The sequence below is a fragment of the Aythya ferina genome (assembly GCF_964211825.1).
Source record: "Aythya ferina genome assembly, chromosome: 2".
NCBI lineage: Eukaryota > Metazoa > Chordata > Aves > Anseriformes > Anatidae > Aythya > Aythya ferina.
In genome coordinates, this window is record NC_140297.1 from 14,573,729 (window position 1) to 14,584,648 (window position 10,920).

General features: G+C 42.4%; 1 long non-coding RNA gene across 2 annotated transcripts; it reads left to right on the forward strand.

The window, feature by feature from the left end:
• Positions 1-968: 968 nt before the first annotated feature.
• Positions 969-8,242, forward strand: LOC311430930. Of its 2 annotated transcripts, XR_014689120.1 has the most exons (4): positions 1,006-1,067; positions 1,183-1,279; positions 3,848-4,041; positions 6,799-8,242. It is a non-coding gene; the product is annotated as an uncharacterized lncRNA (long non-coding RNA). The 2 variants fall into 2 exon arrangements; XR_014689119.1 differs by having other exon boundaries at positions 969-1,279.
• The last annotated feature ends 2,678 nt before the right edge of the window (positions 8,243-10,920 follow it).

The window sequence follows — 10,920 nt, forward strand, 5'->3', positions numbered from 1 at the left end:
AATATCTGCAATCCTCTTATATGATTATTAAAACAAAAGCACACACATGAAACCAGGGACGTCTTAGAATGGGTGGCAGAGGGAGCTGGCAAAAGAACAGCCTGTTCCAGCTGGATGCTTTGGTATTAGTGCAGTGCTGTAACGTAGTAAATATTTCAGTACTCCCTGTAGGTCTCTGGGCAAGCTGGTAATGAACACATTGGCCATTTTCTCCTTCCCACAGCTACCTGGCACATCCTTTCACTGTCCCTTTCTATTTGGGCATTCTGTCCTTTTGCCCTTCAGATTTTTGACAAGCTTCTTGCTCATCCCTACTTCCACAACCCTCATCTACTGCCTTTCTCAAATATGCTTTTTCATCTACAACTGCACCCATGTCTGTGCTGTGGGTTTCCTTGAAGTCACATAGCCTCTTGTACACCCTGCTCGTTCACATGGGTCCTTGTGCACAGCATCCATGAGCAGAGCACATCGATTGTGGTACCTGCATCTGCACCAGAGCATCCCTGTGCTAGTGCCAACGCAAACATTTAGAAACAGATTAAAAAGCTCTAAGGAGTGCAACTTCACCTTCTGGCTTCTTTCTTTAGCACTTAATCAATAGCACCTGCATCCCTTCTCAGTGGAAAGAAAAAGAAAAAAAAAAAAAAGCATTAATAACAGGAGGTCCCAGCAGGAGACTAGATTGCTGCAGTGATATGAAGCTGTGTGAGAAGCCATGGTGGGACAGCACAGTTTGCACTTCAGGCTGTTCCAATTAAAGTTAATGTCCTTTCCACTGCCATGCGTGAAACCTTACAGGTGAGGAATGATTTTAATTACGGGTAAATTGCATCTTGTTCATGGGGCTGAGGTCAGTGATTATACTCAAAAGACATAATGAAATAAACATGCGTAAAATTGCATGAGAAAATTAAAACCTCTGGGAGAGGAGCTAGAGGGAAAACAGAACGAAGCTGAATGGTGGAACAAATAACATCAGATTTATAAAAACATAGAGAAAAAAAAATATGTTAGCTCTTGCTGAGGCTGCAGACAGCATGGTGGTACCTGAACTCTTCCTGCGTGTGAGTACCAGTAGAGTTATGCCCCCACAAGCTGCAGTGCTTCCCCTGGGGCTGGCTGTCGCTGGTGTTTCCTCCCTTGTTGCAGCCCAGCCTGCAGCGCTCTTGCATCTCCCAGTGCACAGCGTGGCTCTGCTCTGATGATGCCAGCCCTCATTAAGTACAGGACTGGCACCTTGGCCCAGCGGTGTGGCAGGAAGGCTGCAGAATCGCAGGTGAGCTCTCAGAGCATGCGCTGGTTTCAAGGGATGTGCTTAGGTTTAAAAACAGCTAATGTGCTGGGGGAGAACATCCACAGGGCTCCAACGAGCTTTGCTCTTTGTCCTTTACAGAAATTAAATATGAGATTTTTTTAATGCTTTAAATACAATTACACTTGCTTGCATCTCACAAGTGATCTGCAGTATAGTTGCAGTTGTTTTCAAGCACTAAATTATTTTCTAAGTCCCTACTGAAAGCAAGGGCCTTCTGATTTAATGTCTTAGGTTTTGTTCCAGTGAGTAGGCAGTTTGTAATCATAAGCAGTTTTGCATTTAATAACAAACTTTGAAACGTATGTGTATGGGAATCGTTGCAGTTTTTATTTGTTGAATTAATATGCCCTTTTATCCCGATAGCATACACAGCCTTTTTTGATGTTATGAGTCGTCTAACTTCAGAAGTCCATAGCACAGGTGTTTATACCTGAGCTACTCATCTGCTCTTGTGTAGTCAATAGTGAAATGTAGGTGCTTTGTGGTGTCCTTAGAGCTGTTCTGGCTCCTTGCAGAGAGCAAGGCTCCACAATAGCTATTGCCTGTATCAACTAAATGCCCACCAACTGCGAGGGGAATATTGAGAGGTTAGGTTATGTGTAGGCAGCTACATTTACGTAGGTGAGCCCTGTGCTAGGAGCTGGGCTGTAGGGGGAACCAAGGCTAGGCCCAAAATTTGTCAGGAAAAAATCTGGAAATGCCTCCATCCTGAAGTCAGGAATGCTCAGGGTGTGAGCAGGGAATGGGAGCTGCTGTGGGAAATCAGTTCTTCAGGAAGCAGTAAGGGTGTGCTTATTGAGACTGACTTTGGCAATAGAGGTTACAGAGGTGAGTGGTGTGGGAACGATGGGTAAGGATTATTGCTCGCTGCCTCTTCTGATACAAGGACTATGGGATACTGGGACTCAGGCTAAAAATGGTGATGATAATAAAGTGGATTTTCATAGAACGGGTAATTGAGTTGTTAAACTCCTCACGTAAAGGATGTTGTGACTGCTAAAAGTGTGTGTTGCTCAGAAGGAGATTGGACAAGTTCATGGAAATCTGTCAAGGGCTGCAAATACTGAGGAGCCCAAGAAGTCCCAGAGAACAGAGATTAGTGGCAGCAGTACAGCATGTTCTTGTACTGTTCGTATGCTCTGATCTGGGCTGAATCTTAAGGAGACAAGATACAGGGTTAGATGCACCTCAGCACTGACGTTTTACAACCCTTGTGAATGATCTTTCATGTGTAGAAAGCTACTTAATCTTCCTTAATTTGGTTGCATTTATTCCAGAGCAACTATGCATGTTTGCAGTAGCATAGAAACATCTTTTCTTTTCCTGTCATGTTGTAATTGTTTGCTTTGTTGGCCTTACTCATATTTGTTTTTAAAATGAGATGTTTATCTCAGGGGAACAAAATGAATGGGGGGGGGGGGATGGGGGTTAGGGGGAGGGAAGGTTTATGCCAAAGCACTCCTAAAGTGCAAAAACAGATCTCCCAGAAGATGTAGATTTAACTTGCTGAGATCAGACTTTCATCTTGTCTTCCAGAATAACCTACAAAGAGTTGTTCCTGCTTCTTTTTAAATTATTTAAAATGATCTCAGAAGACTTTTGACATTTAATAATTATGAGCTTGTCCTAAAAGCTGATGAGCAGCAACTCCAGGAGTGTGCTGGCATTGCTTACCCTGCCATGAATTAATGGCACAAAACATGCCAGGCCTCTCTTGTGGGAAGCACAAAGAATTACAATGGGCGTAATAAATACTGGAGACTTTTGATTTTTACTAACAGTTCTTCCTTTAAATGATCTTCCCAGACTTTTTCCATTGTCTTAATGTTCCTCAGTTTTCTGAGGGTACTTTTTTTTTTTTAACCCTCGGGTGATGTGCAAGGTGACATTAATCACGAAGGAGTGCAGATAGCTACACAACGGAAAGTACACAAATCTTCTTTGCTTTCATGATTAGCAGCTCTAGATAGAGGGGCTGATGCAAATCTACCACGGGTATAGGATCTAATTAGGAAAGTCGTTACCTTGAGGCACTTCTGGTTTTTCTAATCCCCATCCAAAGGGAAGTTCACTTGCACATTGCACTTCACTTTTATCTGCTCTGAGGAAAGGAATTATACTTATCTCTCCCTTTTGTGTTTGCCTGGGTTGATGATCATGAGGCAGGTGAAAGTGAGCCTGATGCCCAGCTGTGACCGGTTGTGCATCTGGAAAAAGCGAGGTGTACTTTGACAGCCTGCCGCTTGCAGGGCTGCTGCCACCTCTGGTGAGGAACGCAGCATGGTGCAGCCTGCAGTGGGTTCGTGGCAGGTGAGGGCTGACAGCACACTGCCTGACCTGAAGGAAGAGTCCATCAAATTGGTGTCATTCATCAGTTTTTGCTATGGGAAGAGCTGAGTGGAAGATCTGGCTTCAATATTTCTTAGTGTGCTGTGTAATTGTCATTATGCAGTCACGGTTGTATAATTCTGGGCTGTTACCTCAAAAACAAACTGTTTCTGAATGTCCAGAATTCTGCCTGTATTGCAGAGATGGTCAGTCCTCACAGAAAGCACTGCAGTCCCTGGGATGTATATTTTGGACATGCAAATGCTCTGCAAACTGCAAAATTCACTGACAAGGGAGATGCTCAGAATTTCCTCTCAAGCATCTGGAAATGAGTGTGCTCACAGCAGTTCTGGTTTTGCCTTCATCTGCTTCAGACGCTCTTATCCCATTTCCTAGTAAGTATCAGCTCAGAATTAATGAAAAGAAAAGCATGTGGATGCTGTAGTAAATTTGTTTTTAAAAGCTGTATGAAATGGCTGCCATTCTGCCTGGTGCAAAGACTGTGTTGTGCAACATGAGGAAGGTTTGGGGCTCAGCTGTGAGGATCTATGGAATGAGTCAACAAGCACTGGGTGCAGCAGGAGGCCTGGGGCAGGAGAGCCCTGTGGCTGTGCGGTCTCACTTCTGCCTCTTCTGTCTTTTCCTGATGCTGCTGTCACATCTACAGAAAGTAAATCAGGCAGGGATTTGGAAAAGGCTTCCCTGTGAGCAGGCATGTGTGAAGGGCTTTGCCCAGGGAAGCTTTTAGGGATCTTAAATACCTCTGTAATATAAATGATGACACTTGTATCACAGCAATGGTAACGCGTTGCTTTTAGCAGCAAGGGGAGCTGTTCAAATGCTTCGGCAAAGTAAGCATGGCCCAAACCTGAAATAAAAACAACAGACAAAGCCAACCCAAACAAACTTTTTTATGAGTAACGCTGTGCTCAGAGTTGAATGAGCCCGTGGCCTTGGTGATAACAGGTAATAAAATATCTGCGATAACAGATACCTTGGGAAATTACCCACTATATAAGGGCTCAGAGGAGTGTGCACTAAGCTCCTTTACATTTTCACCTGCTAGCACTATTCCGTGCTTAGTCCCACAGGTAACATTGAACTGCTCAGCTTGGAAGTCAGGGGAGGAGAAGTGATGTGTGTCTGCAAAGCAGAAGTGCTGTGCTGGAAAACAAGTGTTTATTTCTCTTTTTCCTGTTCCCAGGGATTTGCTCCAAGAGAACAATTTTTGCCTGGTCAGAAGCAGGTACAAAAATTAGTGGTGAATGTGCAGGGTGAGCTGACTCATCTTCAAAGCAAACCACCTTAGAAATGGCAGCAGAAAAAGAAGGAGGAAGCTATGTCCAGGCTCTGTGATGCTATCCTGGCATGTGGCAGGAGCAGTGACCCGCTGTGCAGGCACACAGCAGAGCCCCAAGGCTGTGACAGGCAGGAGGGCTGTGCTGGTGGTGGCTCCAGGTCTGCACATGGAAAGCATCTGCTCCTGTTACCTGCCCTTCTGCAGGGCTCAGCCTGCAAGTACTGAGCCAGCTACATAGAGGTTCCTGAAATTGCTTCCTGGAGGTTCCTGAAATTAACTCTTGAGAAGGTCTGACTCCAAATTTTCAGTCATAAACAGCCACAAGGCATAGCTCTCACATCAGCTGAGCATATTATTGAAATAATTGATTTTTAAATTAAAGCTCTGAAGAAGAGTGAGGAAAGTACTTGTGTTACCAAATGGATGCTTGACCAACAGCTGTTTGAATCAATATGCTAGAAAGCTTCTATTTCTCTTCATAATTTTGCAGACTGCTGCTTTGGCTGATTCTGAAGCAGTAGATGAGAAGACCTCTTGTAGATGCCATGTGTATTATAAACCGCGCTTTGTAGTTTCCTTGCCTCTTTGAGGTAGATGGGGAGGAGCACAGAGTTGGTACACAGAGGTGTAACAGATGCCACGATCACCTTGTGAGACCTGCCTGTGTCCTGCTGAGCTCTGACTTTCTCACAGACTTTGTATTCTTCATATGGTTATATCAAGCAAGTTGACATAACAAAAAGGGATTTAAGGCCAAGAAATGAAATTGCTCAGTCCGACGAACCCTTACTTCAATACCTCCTCACTCACCCACCCATCTACCCACCCACTGCTTTTGCGCCCTATTTTCTTATTTTGTTGCATTGAGCAGGGTGAGATTCTAGCTCAGTTGGAGTGTGGGAGCTGAGCACTTAAAAAAAAAAAAAAATCAGAATAAACTCAGTGATATCATCACCGAGATATGAGGTATTTCTCTAGGCTGTAGTAATGCAATCTAGTCCAGGGACTTTTTGTGTTTTTCTGATCTGCATCTTGCATTTGGGAATGTTTCTGTCTGAAATGCCGTCAGACCATTGACCTATCAAGCACACATTCCTCACTAGCATGAGTTTGGCACTGGGCAACATCTGGGACCAGCTCTTCAGAGACAGTTGTGATTAGCAGAGTCTGATAGTTCGTGCTTTGGGAAAGGTGTGAGTGCTGCCTGACTTTGTACAAGGAAAGCAATCCGAATTCAAAGGCAGAGCAAGATGTTCTGTCTTTTTTTTTTTTTTTTTTTTTTTTTTTTAAAAAAAAAAACAACATCTGAAAGCACTACAGTAAACAAATTAGAAAATCTTACAGCAGGGTAACCCTCGTGTGGGAGGTAGGACCTCTTTGATAGAGCCAAACAAACAAACCGTAAAAACTGTCTGCAGTCAATGAGAGCAGGTCTGCTGATTACTCAAAGACATTTAGCATTTACATTGTCTCTGCCAGTGTCATTCTGATTATGCATCATTGTGAAGCCTCAGAAGTAATAAAATAATCTTATATAAACACAAATAAAAGGGAGAGTGTGCTGTAAATTGCTGCTGCAGCCACGCTCCATGGGATAAGCTGGAATTCCTCAGCAGGGACCACAGAGCTTGCAGTTCAACTGATACAGGGATCTTAATACCCTCCAAAGGGTTACTTAAATTATTTGAATTTAAAGATTTGTGATTAATTTGAAGATGAGCATGGTTAAAGCTGAATCAGTTGTATGCATGTGTTTTGTATGGTATGGTCTCTGTCATTTTTTTTTCTGTGCATTTTTTTTTTTTTTTTGTTTCATCATTGTTGTTTTAATCTGGTGTAATTCTATATATAGGTAACCAAAGGCTGGGTTGCTGTGCGGTACTCCCTGTGCTGCAGTGTGTAGCTTGAGGCTACCTGTCGTTTTTGGAACCCGGACGGCTGCGGGGGACAGTCAGCAGCTCTACGCCATGCTTGGTAGCTGGCTGCTTCTGCTGAAATCACCGGCCCACGCAGTATTGCATGCTTGGTGCTATCCAACAATAACAGACAAAATGCCAGACAGATGATGTTGCAGGCTGCAGCTGGCTTATGGGCTTCAGGATCTTCCCGACCTGCTCTAAATGATCAATTGTGAAATTATTAGGGAGGCTGATGTACAGGGCTGGTTTTTGGGCTTCAGGATAAGCAGTAAACATGGTCCAGGTGCATGCCTCCTTTGCTCCTGTTTATAGAAGTAGGAGTAGCTCTGATCAATATACACATTGTTCTTATTTTATGCAACATTCACAGCTGTGTGTTCATGCTATAGCTCATGGACATATTGTTGGGCGCTTGTCCATTACGGTGGTTTCATGACCCAGTCCTCTTCTGGTTTCTAACTGAGGTGCTGAAGTAACAATCGGTGTAAAAGCTGTCAGGTGGACTGATTCACGGGTCCCTCATACTTGGCTTTCTTTTCTGTGTACTAATCATGGCTTTTGCTACTCTATTCTTTTTATCAGTTACCACAAGCTCTCCCTCTGAGTTCTCTTCATGTCCTACTACTGAGACTGGGCAGTCAGAGCTGAGGCTCCCTGGAGCCCTTGTACACTCCCCAGGGTGCAGAGCTTCTGCAGAGAGTTTCCTTGCATGTCACTTTGGGCACATTCCATCCTGCTGACTTGTTCTTATTTCATCATGTGAAGTTTAAGCTGCTTGTCTTCACCTTGAATGCCCTTCAGACTTTTGCTTCTCTCTCTTATCTTCTCCTGTCTTAACCCATAACCTTCACTTTTACCAATGATACTTTCATTTTCCACCCACTTGTCTTTTTTCATTCATGTATAGAGATTTGTGTATGTATATATACACGTATGTACACTCTTCTGTTTCATATTTGCCCCTATACATAAAGATTCCTCCCCCAGTTCATCAGCAAGATTAGAACCCTCTCCCCAAAATATGTCGTTCTAAGGAAACAATGAGTAACAACAGCGTAGGACAAATGAAAGAAGCTACTATTTATGATTTAAAGGGAGGAAGGAGTGTGATGTTTGTTTGATCTAAATACCTAGTCCTCTTCTTCATAGCTCTTTTTTCTTAAAGAATCGTCTTTGTTCAACAGCGACTGCGTTTCGTGTGTTTGCGTGGCACATTACACAATAGGGACCTGAGTCTAAGGATTGTACTCTAACAGAAATATTTCCTAACAACTACTTTAAGTAAAGCAAGTCAAGTGAAATAATATCTGTCCTAAGTGTTTGTAAGAAGAAAATCATCAAAATAAACGTTGTTTGTTTGTTTGTTTGTTTATGAAAGCTGTGCCTTTCTGAAATAGTATTTCTTATTTTCTTGGTTTTCATGCCCAACCTGGTCAGCAGCAGATGCTTTCCCACTGGACACATTTTCAGACCAGAACTGCTGCAGGAATTCCAGCTGTCACCCTGCTCACTGCAGGGTCTTGCTGGCAGGGCTCTGGAGAGTGTCTTGAGCTTTCCATTTTGAGAGACATGGTGATTGTCAAGGAAACCCTAACTGATGTATTTGCCATTATATGGCAAATGTATAAAATACATTTTTTCAGTTTGTATCATGGGTAGGAACATAAATGGCTGTCTGGAAGCTTAAGATAGAGTGTGAAAAGGAGTGCTAAGGGTACAGAAGAGAAGGTGGTAGAGAAGAGAAGCATTTATATAAATAAAATAAAATAAAATTAAATAGAGAAGATTTGTGAATGCAGGCTCAATCTGGTCTTGGTGACATGGCACAGCCACAGAAATACGGGCAGAAGATGCAGCATGAAAGCTTCCATTAGCAGAAATCATCTCCAAGTTCATCAGTACTTCTGGGAAGGGGCTGTACCGTATTGATAGATTGGCTAATGTTCAAGGATACTTTCTGTACATCTAAGTGTAATATATATACACTAACACGCGGAGTCTTTTGTACGAGTTTCACCAGATAACAGTGTGAGAGGTCAAATATTTCAAAACATACATCAGCTTGTTTCTCTGAACAGTGCAGGAGCAGGATATCAGTAGGTAGCTGCTCAGCTTGGGGTTCCTGTTCCCTACGTGCCACCCTTCCCCGATGGTGCCTGTGCAATGCACTTCTTTGTTCCTTCACTTTTTACAGAAGTTGTGTTGTAGCTCCAATACTCTAAGCAGAAAGAAGGTGTGTAAGGACAGGTAAAATATTTCAGCATTTGTGCAACAGGGACAAATCAGCAGGAGATAAGATGGTGAGAGAACTGTAATGAACATAAAACCAATGTCTAGTCTGTATTATTTAATACTAAGTAGTGTAATAATTTTTAATACCAAATGTTTTGTAAATCTTCCTTGAGGACTGAGATTAATACGTGAAAGGGAATTATTGTTTTGCTTTGTTAAATGATAAGTGTGCTTCCTTATTTCTAACTCATGTGAGTTCATCCTAGAACATAGTGGTAGGCAGGTTACACCCACATGTATTCTACAAGGGCCTTTGGTTCACTGTATGATGTGTACCACATACTGCATGTCTGGATGTAAACTTGGAAGGTTCAGGAACTAAGAACACTTCTTATAGTTCTTCTGGGGAAAGGGTGGGAGCATTTGCACTTATGATTCTGATGAGGTCTGCCAGTGCTCCACTCTATTTTCATTATTCATTTTGTTGGATGGAGTTTGAAAGACTGAGGGGTTGTTAGTGAACAAGTAGATTGAGCTGAGAAGATTTTTTTTTTCTTCTTTTTCTTTTCAAGGATGACTTTCTGCCCCATGAGTCTGTACATGTTTTCAGTAGATGCCAGTTTGAGGCAATATGTGACACACAGAAGTGGCTTGTCAACATGAGTTTTCTTCTTGTACGTGATGCTTGCTAGAGGATGAGCCTAGTCTGTACTTTTCTTATACACCAAGATGAGGGTAGCATTTATACCTATCAGCTTTAGTGATATTTAAGCCACAGTGCCACTGTGAGAATATATCCAATGTAGAAAACTAAGTTTATCTTTACATGTTTTATTCAAGATTCATTGCTTTATTCATTTCTACTCACTCTGACTCAGTAGCTGTCTAAAATGTGTCTTAAATGGAGACCTTCACAGCTGTGCAAAGCGTGCAGCAACCAACTGCGTAAGGTGGCCAGAAAGGGAAGCTACTTGAAGAATGAAGGCTTTTTCCAGATTTAAAAACGTCATATTTAAAATTCTTCTGTCACTGCATCATGGCGTGAACAGCTGCCACCACATCTAACTAGGAGCCCTGGAGGATTAGAAATAAAAGCTTTGCTCACTGCAGAAAGGAAAGTTGTTGGAGTGGTTTTAAGCCATGGTTCTGATGGTAGGAGCTCTGTTTGATTCCTCCTTATCTCTTCTTGAGCTCTATGGCATCCCCATCTGCAAGGTTTTCTGCCTTCATGACTTTCTCATGTGCATGGAAATGCTTATGTGTTCCTGAAATGCTGTGCATGATATGGTCTCTCAGCACTTTTTGGCAAAGCTTGAACCCTCTCTGCCTTCATAACTGTTAAAAACCATGGTCTACCTCTGGCTGACCCATCCTACTGTGTGCTGCTGCTTCCGTGTGACCCTGGGCGAGGATCCTCCTGCACAGAGCAGGAGCTGTGAATCTCAACCTGAGCAAGACCAGGACAAAAAGAAACATTTTTTTACAGTAATCACAATGCACAGAAACTCACCACATTTAATACTAAGCTTGTATATTCTTTCAAATGAATTTTTTTAAAGTAAAATGTGTTAATTCAAGGACACATACTAACAATAGTATGTCTTGTCTTACAAAAGACCTAGCAGCTCAAGTAAATGGTTAAACCATTGTATAGCAGTAAGAAATGTGTGTATTGTTACGGAAAACACATTAAAACAGATGAACTACCCTCCTAGATTCAATCCTTATGTCTTTTTAAAGCATGTAGCAAGAGTAGCAATGAAACTCTACAGCTTTCAGCTTCCAGAAATATAGTAAGTCAGAAGGACGGAATATTAAATACA